Below are 12,880 nucleotides of genomic sequence, written 5' to 3'. Positions count from 1 at the left end.
ACCTGGGCAGGAGAGGGTAGAACTGGGGCCTCTCTTAATGGGCCCTACAGCGCTGAAGTATAACTCTACAGTCCACTCTGTGAAAAGGTTCAGCAGCAACAACCTAAATAAATGTGATTTACAGTGCTGCATTGGTATTAGAGCAGTCAAAAAAAACAGTAGACCATTTCTAAATAGTGACAACATTTTTAGAATATGCAAAGTATAACATGTCAGTAAACACCAAGAAATATTAATACAGTGAACACTAAGAAAATCCTTTTAAAACATCAGTATGTCTGTGGCCTTGTAATTCTTTCAAGTGATCCTTTGGTCAGTTCTTACAGGATTTGCCATATCTCTTGTTTTGGCTTTTACTGCGTTTTCTGTTTTCAACTTGCCCACAGTGTATTCAAATGTCTTCATGAGATTTCTTCTACCTCAAATATATATAACTTACAAGAATTTGTTGTGCATTTGTATTATGGATTTTCCTGAAACATGGCATTGGTGACTTTCACATCTGCAAAGGCACAATTAATGCTGAACAATACAGTGCGGTCAGGAATTAGTTGTACAAAAATAGTGTATGAAACATCTAGGAATTGCAACCATTGTCCCCTTTATTTCAGGGGCTCAAATGTAATTGGACAAATTAACACAATCAGATATAAAATGTTCATTTTTAATACTTTGTTGAGACTCCTTTGCAGGCAATGACTGCTTGAAGTCTGGAAGGCATGGACATCCCCAAACCTCCTTTGTTGTGCTTTGCCTTTACTGGAGCTGTCTTCAGTTGTTTGTTCGTGGGTCTTTCTGCCTTACGTTTTGTCTTCAGCAAGTGAAATGCATGCTCAATTGGGTTGAGATCAGATGATTGACTCTGCCATCTCAGAATATTCCACTTTTTTGCCTGAAAAACTCCTGGGTTGCATGTTTTGGGTCATTGTCCATCTGTAAAGTGAAGCGCCGTCCAATCAACTTAGCTGAATTTGGCTGAATCTGAGCAGACAATATATTCCTATACACTTCAGAATTCATCCAGCTGCTTCTATCTTCTGTCACATCATCAATAAACACTAATGACCCAGTGCCATTGGAAGCCATGTATGCCCATGCCATAATAGTAGCTCCAACATGTTTTACAGATGATGTGGTATACTTAGGATCATTTCTGGTAGAATCCATGATTCTCTCGTCTTTTCACTTGATGAAAAAGTTAGTTATAGTTGCCTTTATTGATATCAATGTTATTGTATCAATGTCATTCACAAATGAAAGAAAAAATGCTTAAACTGAGAAAATGTATCACTTTAAGGGAAAAATAAGTTGATTTTAAATTTCATGGCATCAACACATCTCAAAATAGTTGGGACAAAGCCATGTTTACCACTGTGTGGTATCCCCTCTTCTTTTTATAACAGACTGCAAACGTCTGGGGACTGAGGAGACAAGTTGCTCAAGTTTATAAATAGGAATATTGTACCATTCTTGTCTAATACAGGCTTCTAGTTGCTCAACTGTCTTAGGTCTTCTTTGTCGCACCTTCCTCTTTATGATGCAACAAATGTTTTCTATGGGTGAAAGATCTGGACTGTAGGCTGGCCATTTCAGTACCCGGATCCTTCTTCTATGCAGCCATGACATTGTAATTGATGCAGTATGTGGTCTGGCATTGTCATGTTGGAAAATGCAAGGTCTTCCCTGAAAGAGACGACGTCTGGATGGGAACATATGTTGTTCTAGAACTTGGATATAACTGTCAGCATTGATGGTGCCTTTCCAGATGTGTAGGCTGCCCATGCCACACGCACTCATGCAACCCCATACCATCAGAGATGCAGGCTTCTGAACTGAGCACTGATAACAACTTGGGTTGTCCTTGTCCTCTTTAGTCTGGATGACATGGCGTCCCAGTTTTCCTAAATGAACTTCAAATTTTGATTTGTCTGACCACTTTGCCACAGTCCATTTTAAATGATCCTTGGCCCAGAGAAAACGCCTGCGCTTTTGGATCCTAACCCTAACCCATTCCTTTTTTACTCACAATTTGTACAGTGTCCCAACTTTTTTGGAATCGGGTTTGTATATAGTTTTGCCATGAAAGAAAAAAATATGTTCTTATGCCATGAAATAAAATAGCTCTTGCAGAATTGCTAGCAATTGCTCAATTCCATTGACTATTCCAGTAAGTTAGTAGATACCGGGAAAGCTTATACGCTAATACGCTGTAAAAAGGCCAGTGGCAAACGCCACACATAGACGCTATTTATGGTGAAGCTGAACTTAGTAAGAAACGTTAGTCAGTTTAACACTATCAATGTCGTTCACAAATGGCCAATTAACTATTCAAAAAGGGATTATTCAGGATATGGACAAGAGGCTATACTGACACCTGACAAATGTGCAGGTCTGTGGTGTAGTGGTAAATGACATCCTGCTTCACGGGGGTGACCTGGGTTCGAATCTTGAGGTGGTAACGCTTTCTATTGCGGACCGGCTGAACAAGGCTTGCCTGGTTTCTTGTTCTTCAAATCATCCTGGTACAGGTTGATCTTAGTTTCATCTGTCCAAAGAATGCTGTTCCAGAACTGGGCTGGCTTTTTTTGTTGATGATGTTTTTAGAAGTCTAATCTGGCCTTTCTAATCTTAAGGCTTATGAATGGTTTGCACCTTGTGGTGAACCTTCTGTATTTGTTCTCATGAAGTCTTCTCTTTATAGTAGACTTGGATAATTATATGCCTACCTCCTGGCGAGTGTTCTTCACTTGGCTGGATGTTGTGAAGGGGTTTTTCTTTACAATGGAAAGGATCCTATGGTCTTCTGTGGACGTCCAGGCATTTTTGTGTTGCAGAGGTCACCAGTGTGCTCTTTTTTCCTCACAATGTGCCAAACTGCTGATTTGGCCACTTCTAATGTTCCTGCTATCTCTCTGATGGAATGCTATCTCTCTTGATGAAGAAATTATGAAGGAATAGCCCACACCTGTACATGAAACAGCTTTTGAGTCAATTGTCCAATTACTTTCGGTCCCTTGAAAATGAGGGGGCTACGTTATAAAGGGCTGTAATTCCTAAACCCTTCTTCCAATTTGGATGTGAATACCCTGAAATTAAACCTGAGAGACTGCACTTTAAGCCCATATTCATTATTTAACTGTAACTGAATATATTGTGGTAAACAGCCAAAAAAACAAAACTTGTGTCAGTGTCCAACTTCTGTACCTAACTGTATACAGATTTTGGTGCAATATATGCTGCCATCCAGACATCGTCTTTTTCAGAGAAAGCCTTGCTTATTTCAGCAAGACGATGCCAAACCACATTCTGCACGTATTACAACTGCATGGCTCCATAGTAAAATAGTCCAGGTGTTAAACTGTCCTGCCTGCAGTCCAGACCTGTCACTCATTGAAAACATTTGGCACATTATGAAATGAAAAATACGACAACGCCGACACTGAACTGTTGAGCAGTTGAAATCCAAAATCAATCAATCAAGAATGGGAAAACATCTCACTTTCAAAACTACAGCAATTGGTCTCCTCAGTTCCCAAATGCTTACAGAGTGTTGTTAAAAGAAGAGGTGATGTAACACAGTGGTTAACATGCCCCTGTCCCAACTTTTTTTAAACATGTTCCTGGCATCAAATTCAAAATGGGCATGTATTTTTCCAAAAACAGTAACATTTCTCAGTTTCAACATTTGATATGTTGTCTTAGTACTATTTTCTATTATATATGAGGATAAATTATATGCACATCATTGCACTCTGTTTTTATTTGCGTTTTATGCACCCTCAACATTTGTGGGAACATTGTTGTAAACGCAGGTAACATTTCTATACTCTTGTGTCCCTTTCTAGACATTTCTTTTATTGTAGTGTCATTTTCCTGCCTTAATTTGAAGTTCTTCACACAATCATAATTTACTTATTTCTATTTCTTCTTATGGAACACTGTGAGTTCAGACCAAAGCCAAGCAACACCAAACTCTGTATGGATTTCACCCATGGTATCCGTGTGCTTCTCACTCAGCATCAGGTGGTAGACTGATTGAAGGCCCTGCAATAGACTAATTACCTATCCATGGTTACAGTAATTAGAGAGGGTCCTGCTACTTGGGTTCATTCTGGAACACACAAGCCAAGACATGGATACTTGTTCTATTATTAGTGTCACTACTTGATCTAAATCCATCTTTTTTTCTCATCTCACTGGCAATAGTTATTTTGAATTGATACTCCAACCTTTCTTTTGAATACTCCTACTCTTCCCACTTGGATCCTATTTTCCAAAAACTGGTACAGTGTAGAAAGTAAAGATAAAATCCCTCGGAAAAGCCCCATTCACATGACATTTTTGGAGCTTCTTCTGAAAGGTTTCACTGGGTCAGCTAGATCCTCACAGAGAATCTTTCTGTTCTGGTATCCTCAAAGCTAGAAACCATAAACCACAGTATGGACACTGTGCCAGGACACCTAACAACTAAATCCAAGACATTACACCTTCTTGCCAGTTTGTAGGCTTACCACCGATTATGAGGGCACACCGCTCCATGCCAATCATCCCGGCTGCCACCCATTCACTGGTTATGTGGACCTTTTTGGTTTGCTAATGTGGAAATGTCTCATACATAGTCAATTTTCCTTTGACTTGATTGAGCCCGTTCTGCCACGAAAGGCCTGTAGGTGGCATTGCAATAGGTAACTGCATTATGTTGAGAAATGTTGTATTGGGTGTGTTAAGTATTGTAAATACCACCCTTTCAATTATGTTATATTTTCCTGTGTTATATAGTGGGACTTAAATATATTTCATTGGGATTTTTTTGCGGTTGAGCTACAATACACAAAATATTTTATAATTTGAAAGTGGAAATTAAAGCTAGTGACTAACTCTTCAGGAAACATACATTGGTTACATAGACTGTGTGAAATAATAGAGGCTGGCATAATTTTTATTATACTTTTCCATTGTCTCAATATAAGTCTAGATCTGAATATTCTGTTTTAAATTAGCTTTTTGAAATCTTTTTAAAGCCTCATAAAGACCTTCAGTGATTAAACATTACACAATAAGACAATCAGACATGGAAAGTTTTTAAGCACTGTCAAGGTAATAATAATGCTTTGTATTTCCTAGGCAATATTTTTAGGATTTCACCTCGGTCACAAAAACGTGTCTAAATAATTGTACGTCTGGAGGATTACCAAGGAAATCAAAAGCACACCACAATTCTATTTTAAAGATGTTTGTGCCCAAAGTTTCCTTTTAGTTCAAGGTACAGTATATGGATCTTTAATTAATAGAGCCAATGCAGCTCTCCTAGTCAGCTTTCTGTCATCCCTGTCACCAGGAATGCAGCCCAATAGAGACTTCCCTCCCTGTGGGTTCTCAGTACCTGTGTTGACCATCTGCCCCATGCCTATATGTTAAATTCCTCCACAGCCTGCCATTCTGCCGCAACTGTCAGCTGAGCACAGCTACGTACAAAGCTGCATTCACCCTCCCCTTCAAGGTTTCTCACTCAGCACTACTGTTAGACTACACCTTCTCCGTCCTGTCTGTTTCCACCATTGGTCCTTTGAAATATTTCTGGGTTGCCAGTGTCCCCCCTCTGTCCACATGTCGTGAGCCTATCAGACATGAATCATCACACTGACTTCTGCAGTCTGTCTACTAGACAGCAAGGTACTGATCCCAAATATACTATTGGGGAAGACCTGGTGACTGCATACGCCACTCAGGTGAACTGAATTTGACCAGAAATGTTGTATCCGCTCTTCAGGTGTATAGGGAAAGGTGAATACTGTAGAGGACCACAACTGATGACTTGTGACATGGTTATTTTCTGCAGAGATTTTTTCAGAAACACTGAACACATGCAACCACTTCTGAAGAAAAAAAGTGTTTTTGTACAGTGACATTTAAGCAAAGTGGGATTAAGATAGGTGTAAGCAATCCATACACAAGAGCAATAAAATTATAAGACATCTTTAAAATGTATTTAAGCCTTAGATCAGCGGTTTGCACCAGGATGGAAACTTTAAGTAAAATGAATGATAAGAAATGTTCTATTTTACTTACAATGGATATAAAAAGTCCACACACCCCTGTTAAAATGCCAGGTTTTTGTGATGTAAAAGAATGAGACAAAGATAAATCATGTCAGAACCTTTTCCACTTTTAATGTGACCTATAATGTGAACAATTCAATTGAAAAATGTAAAATAAAAACCTTATTGCATAAGTGTGCACACCCTCTTATAACTGGGGATGTGGCTGTGTTCAGAATTAACCAATCACATTCAAACTCATGTTTAATAAGAGTCATTACACACCTGCCATCATTTAAAGTGACTCTGATTAATAAAAAATAAAGTTCAGCTGTTCTAGTAGGATTTTCCAGATTTTTTTTTTGTTGGATCTCAGAGCAAAAGCCATGGTCTGCCGAGAGCTTCCAAAGCATCATAGGAATCTCATTGTTGAAAGGTATCAGTCAGGAGACAAAATTATTTCCAAAGCATTAGATATACCATGGAACACAGTGAAGAAATGTGGAGAAAACATCAAGTGGAGAAAATATGGCACAACAGAGACATTACCAAGAACTGACAGTCATCATCAAGTGGAGAAAATATGGCACAACAGAGACATTACCAAGAACTGGACGCCTATGTGTTATGGTCTGATGAAACCAAGGTTGAACTTTTTGGCCATAATTCCAAAAGGTATGTTTGGCGCAAAAACAACACTGCACATCACCCAAAGAACACCATACCCACAGTAAAGCATGGAGGTGGCAGCATCATGCTTTGGGGCTGTTTTTCTTCAGCTGGAATTGGGGCCTTAGTCAGGGGCGAGGGAATTATGAACAGTTCCAAATACCAGGAAATGTTGGCACAAAACCTTCAGGCGTCCATTAGAAAGCAGAAGATGAAGAGGAAGTTCACCTTTCAGCATGACAACGACCCAAAGCAGACATCCAAATCCACAAAAGCATGTTTTCACCAGAACAAGAATAACGTTTTGGAGTGGCCCAGCCAGAGCCCAGACCTGAATCCAATTAAACATCTGTGGGGTGATCTGAAGAGGGCTGTGCACAGGAGATGTCCTCGCAATCTGACACATTTGGAGCGCTTTTGCAAAGAACAATGGGCAAATATTGCCACGTCAAGATGTGCCATGCTAATAGACTCCTACCCAACTGAGTTCTGTAACAAAATCAATAGGTGCTTCAACAAAGTATAAGTTTAAGGGTGTGCACAGTTATGCAACCAGGTTATTGTGAGTTTTTTATTTTTCCCCCTCAAAGATTTCAGTTTGATTTTCAATTGAATTGTTCAAGTTATACATCAAATTGTCACACCCTGATGTGTTTCACCTGTTGTCTTGTCCCCACCCCTCACCAGGTGTTCCCGGTTCCCTATTAGCCCTGTGTATTTAAACCCTGTTCTCTGTTCGGCAGTTGCCAGATCGTCTTGTCTCGTACTGTCGTTTCCAGCGTTCTATGTGTGCTTCTTCCATTCTACCCGTCCTTCCATTCCCTGGATTACGACCCTTGCCTGTTTTTCGGATTACGAGCCTGCCTGCCCTCCCCTGTACCTCCGACCATCTGATCTTCCAATAACGACCCCTGTCTGTCCACCACTACGAGCCTGCCCACTCCCTGTTTGTTCAATAAACACTTTGGACCGCCCTCCTCTGCCTCTGTGTCCGCATTTGGGTCCCCACTCGTTCACCGTCGTGTCACACATTAAAGGTGAAAAAGTTCTGTCATGATTTATCTTTGTCTCATTCTTTTACATCACAAGAACTTGACATTTTAAAAGGGGTGTGTAGACTTTTTATATACACTGTACATCTTTTTCATAAAATAAAGACTCCACATTGCACTTAAAAATACAGTCTTACTAAAGTATTAAAACCCCTGACTAATTCTCTCATATTACTGAGAATATATAAAAACATCCTCAGTAATATGACAGAATTATTGAATATTATAAATAATACATTAGAATTTTGTTTTGTTAGATATTTTAAAAAACTGAAATGCAAAATCAATTATTTTAAAGTGATTGTAAGAATAACTTTTTTTTTATATGTTGCTTGGATTAGCTTTCAGAATCACAGTCCCATCTTTTGCTGCAATAAGTGCTTTAATTCTTTCTAGGCTAGATATTTTCCAGCTGTGCACAGTTATGGAGTGATTTTGACCCATTATTGGCAGATTTGCTCCAGGTTGTTGAGGTTGGATAGACAATACCTTTGGAAAGCAAATTTTAAATAGTGTCACAAATTAGGCTTTTGACTAGGCCGGTGTAGAACATTCCCCGTTAGTCCTTGAAAAACCCCAACGTTGCTTTGGTTATGTGCTTGGGATTGGTGTCCTAATGAAAGATGAATTTTCTTCTGATTTCTTTCCTTCTCTTGCAGTATTTCCCTGTGATTTGCTCCATCCATTCTTCCTACAATATTGACAAGATGTCCAATAATGAGAACCATCCCCACAGCATGATGCTGCTACCACCATACTTTACTGTAGTGATGGTTTGTCTTGAGGGTAGAATGTTAGGTTGGTGCCACGCACAGCACTTACATTTTGGTCCAGAAATCTTGGTCTCATTTGATCTATATCCACTCACATGATTTCTGGCAAACTCCCAATGGTGCTGTTTGAGTAAAGGCTCATTTTTCCCCGCTGTCCCGTACAGGCCAGTGTTATGCAGAGCTCTTGATATGGTTGACTGCTGCCCCATTACTCCACTCCCAGACACTGAACTCTGTAGCTCTTTTACAGTGATTGTTGGCCATTATCTGGCATCTCTCACAAGTCTCCTTTTTGGTTTTTGGTCTGAATTTTCCTTCAGATTCAAAGCCAACAAAAATCCTTTAACAGTGGGGGTTTTATCCAGATAATGTAACTGTGACTTTAATGGTTCACAAGTGGAGGCCAGTGGTAAGGTGTAATTGTCTCTGGGCCCCTCCCAGCTAGGGGTAGTGATGAGTTCTACAGGAAATTTGCGCAACTCAATCACTGGCTGAAAACGTCAGGAGGAGTCGCAGAAGGTAGATTTTGTAGATAACTGGCTCCATCCTGGCTGGAGTGGTGCTTTTCTTTTATCTAGGAACATTGACAGGAGTATCACTCCTATAGCCTCACCATGAGATAGGGTGCAGGTCAGGCCGCTAGCCAGACATAGTGAAGTCTGTTGATAACATAGCCAGAGTAGTTAGTACAGTTTTATCTATTGCCACTGTGACTCGTTCCAGGCTGAGAAACATTAAACAAGGTAGTGCTAACAATAACAACATTATTAAGATAAAGCCTTCCTCCACCTCAAATAAAAATGACTGCATCACCTCGCATCTCAAAATGGGACTCCTAAATGTTAGATCCCTTGCTCCAAAGGCAGTTGCAGTAAATTAATTAATCTCTGATCATAAACTAGATGTTATTGGCTTTTGTGAAATGTGTCTAAAGCCTGATGAATTCACTGCCCTAAATGAGGCCTCTCCTCCTGGCTATACTAGTGATCATATCCCCTGTGCATCCCGAAAAGGAGGGGGTGTTGCTAATATTTATGACAGTAAATATACATTTACTCTCAAACACATCACTGGTTTTCATTCTTTTGAAGTTTTACTCATGAAAGTTAAGCAGGCTGAAAAATCTTTTACAAAGCTACTATTTACAGGCCCCCCGGACCATAAACAATGTTCCTCAGTGAGTTTCCAGAATTCTTGTCTTACCTTGTAGTCATGTCAGATAGTATTCCATTTATTTGGCAATTTCAATATTCATATGGAAAAGGCAAATGACACTCTTCAAAAGGCCTTTAAAGACATAATTGACTCAATGGGTTTTATCCAACATGTCTCAGGTCCAACACACTGCCACAATCATTCCTTAGATTTAGTCCTGTCATGAGAAATAGATATTGTAGATCTAATCATTTCCCCCCAAAGTCCTGGAATATCGGATCACTGTCTTATTACATTTACTGTTAAAACAAGAAATCCACTTGCTCCGCAAACAATGAGTTTCAAAAGCTGTACTATAAATTCTTGGACTACAAATAGATTTCTTGATATTCTTACAAGTTCGCTCATCAACGACAGAGTAAATAAATCCGCAAACAAACAAATCAAGGATCTAAACTCAACACTGCGAAATACTTTAGAAATGGTTGCACCACTAAAAACAAAACAAAAGAGCACTCAAGCAAGCCTCCAGAAAATTGGAGCGAAAGTGGCGCTCCACCAAGTTGGAAGTATTCAAACTAGCCTGCATAGATAGTACACTACAATACCGAAAAGCACTCACATCTGCTCGATCAGCTTATTTCTCCAACCTGATTGAGGTGAACAAAAACAATCCAAAATTTCAGTTCGATACAGTTGCAAAGTTAACAAAAAAGCAACGCTCAACAAGTGAAGTGGGTCTTCACTTTAGCTGTAATGAATACATGAACTGCTTTGATGAAAATATTAATCAATATTAGAAAACAAATAACTGACTCCTTAAATAGTTATAGTCCCCAAAATCTCAGTTGTCCTGAGAATGTCCTGAATCTCCCTGACCAGGTGTCAATGGGGACACTTGAATTTTCTGATCCCGCATCACTCGTCACATTCACACATTTTGTAATGAGTTCTAAACCCACAGCTAGACCCTATTCCAACAAAATTAGTTAAGGAGCTTTTTCCTGTGCTAGGTCAGCCAATGTTGAACATAATAAATTAATCCCTTTCCTCCGGATGTGTACCAAACTCACTAGAAATTGCGGAAATTAAGCCTCTTGTTAAAAAAAATCTAGATCCTGACATATTAAACAATTATAGGCCAATATCAAACCTACCGTTCCTCTCAAAAATCTTAGAAAAATGTGTTTCCCAACAACTGAATACCTTCCTGAAGACAAATAACATTTATGAAATGCTCCAGCCCGGTTTCAGACCCCATCATAGTACTGAGACTGCACTCGTGAAGGTAACAAATGACCTTCGAATGGCCTCAGACAAAGGTTCACATCGGTCCTGTTGCTTCTTGATCTTAGTGCTGCTTTTGACACTATTGAATACTCCCTTCTCTTAGAGAGACTGGAAACCCATATTGGGCTACGTGGACATGTTCTAGCCTGGTTTAAATCTTATTTATCTGAAAGATATCAGTTCGTATGTGTGGATGGCATATCCTCTGACAAATCAAATGTCCTTTATGGTGTTCCTCAAGGCTTGATTCTGGGCCCATTATTGTTCTCACTATATATGCTGCCTCCGGGTGATGTAATCCGAAATCACAATGTCAATTTTCACTGTTATGCTGATGACACAAAGTTATATATTTCAATGAAGCATGGAGAAGCCCCAAAATTAGCTACTTTCGAAGCATGCATTTCAGATATTAGGAAGTGGATGACAGAGACCTTCTTGCTTTTAAACTCAAGAAAAACAGAAATGCTGCATGGTTGTATCCCAAAAAACTGTAAGAAACCTTGGCGTTACCCTTGACCCTGACGTCTCCTTTGATGAACATATAAAATATGTGTCAAGAGTTGCTTATTTTCATCTTCGAGACATTGTAAAAATCAGAAACTTTCTATCAAAAACGTATGCAGAATAACTAATATATGCTTTTGTTACTTCTAGATTAGATTACTGCAATGCTCTTCTTTCCGGTCAATAAATAAACTTAAATTAGTGCTGCACACGGCTGCTAGAATCCTAACTAGAACAGATTACTCCTGTACTAGTCTCTTTACACTGGCTGCCTGTTAGGGTTAGGGCAGATTTTAAGGTTTTATGGTTAACCTATAAATCAATACATGGACTTGCTCCTACTTACCTCGCTGAAATGATCCAGCCATACATACCTACACGTAACCTACAATCGCAAGATGCAGGCCTTTTAATTGTACCTAGAATCTCTAAATAAACAGCCGGAGGCGGTTTATGATTAGGTGTTGCCTGCCCCAGGGGCGTGAAAGTGACCAGAAGGCTTGATACTGTCCACCCTTACTGTCTTGCCAGGTGGGCTCTCATCGCCATTGGGATGCCCTCCCTACAATGCCTCTCAGGGGCGGAGTCACTGGCTTGTTGTTGTCTCTCTGTTGCGCACTTGTGCAATTGGGCTGTACTCTGCTGGCAATACTCTGCCCTCATTCAGGGTGGTAGCTGTTGGTGTCCTTTTGGTTGATGCTTGGCAATGTGGGTGGATAGATTTCCTGCCTGTGGGGCCCTGTCCGGGGCATCCCCCAGATAGGGCCACAGTGTCGCTGGACCCCCCTGTCTCAGCCCCAAGGTCTTACGCTGCTATATTATTGTGCTGGGGGAGTAGGGTCAGTTCTCCTTCTCTGCTTTAAATCCTTGTAGATCTAAGGAATGCATTTTCTAAATTGTCCCTGTCTCCTGCCGTTTTAAACTTCGGAGGACATGAGGTCCTGGCCCACACCTGAGGAGTAGCTGGCTTGAAAGACCCGTTGCTGTCCCTGTCCAAGGTCCTCCTGGTTGTGTTGCAGATCAAGACGATACCTGTGCTGACACCTCCCCCTCCCCCGTGTTGTCCCCGTCCTTGTCCATCTGGTCTTGCTTCCGACCTGGACTTAGTTTAAATAGACTCTGAACTCAGCCCACATGCATTTATTAATTATTACAATTTGTACTCTTAATATACTTACCCGGCACAGTTAGAAGAGGACTGGTCACCCCTCTGAGCCTGGGTCCTCTATAGGTTTCTTCCTAAATTTTGGCCTTCTAAGGGAGTTTTTCCTAGCCACTGAAATTCAACACTACTGTTGTTTGCTCCTTGGGTGTTTTGTAAAAGCACTTTCTGACAACGGCTGATGTAAAAAGGGCTTAATACATTTGATTGATTGATTAAGGTGATTGTTTCTTT

This window comes from Esox lucius, chromosome 20, assembly GCF_011004845.1.
Source record: "Esox lucius isolate fEsoLuc1 chromosome 20, fEsoLuc1.pri, whole genome shotgun sequence".
NCBI lineage: Eukaryota > Metazoa > Chordata > Actinopteri > Esociformes > Esocidae > Esox > Esox lucius.
Note: the sequence above shows the minus strand (reverse complement) of the source record.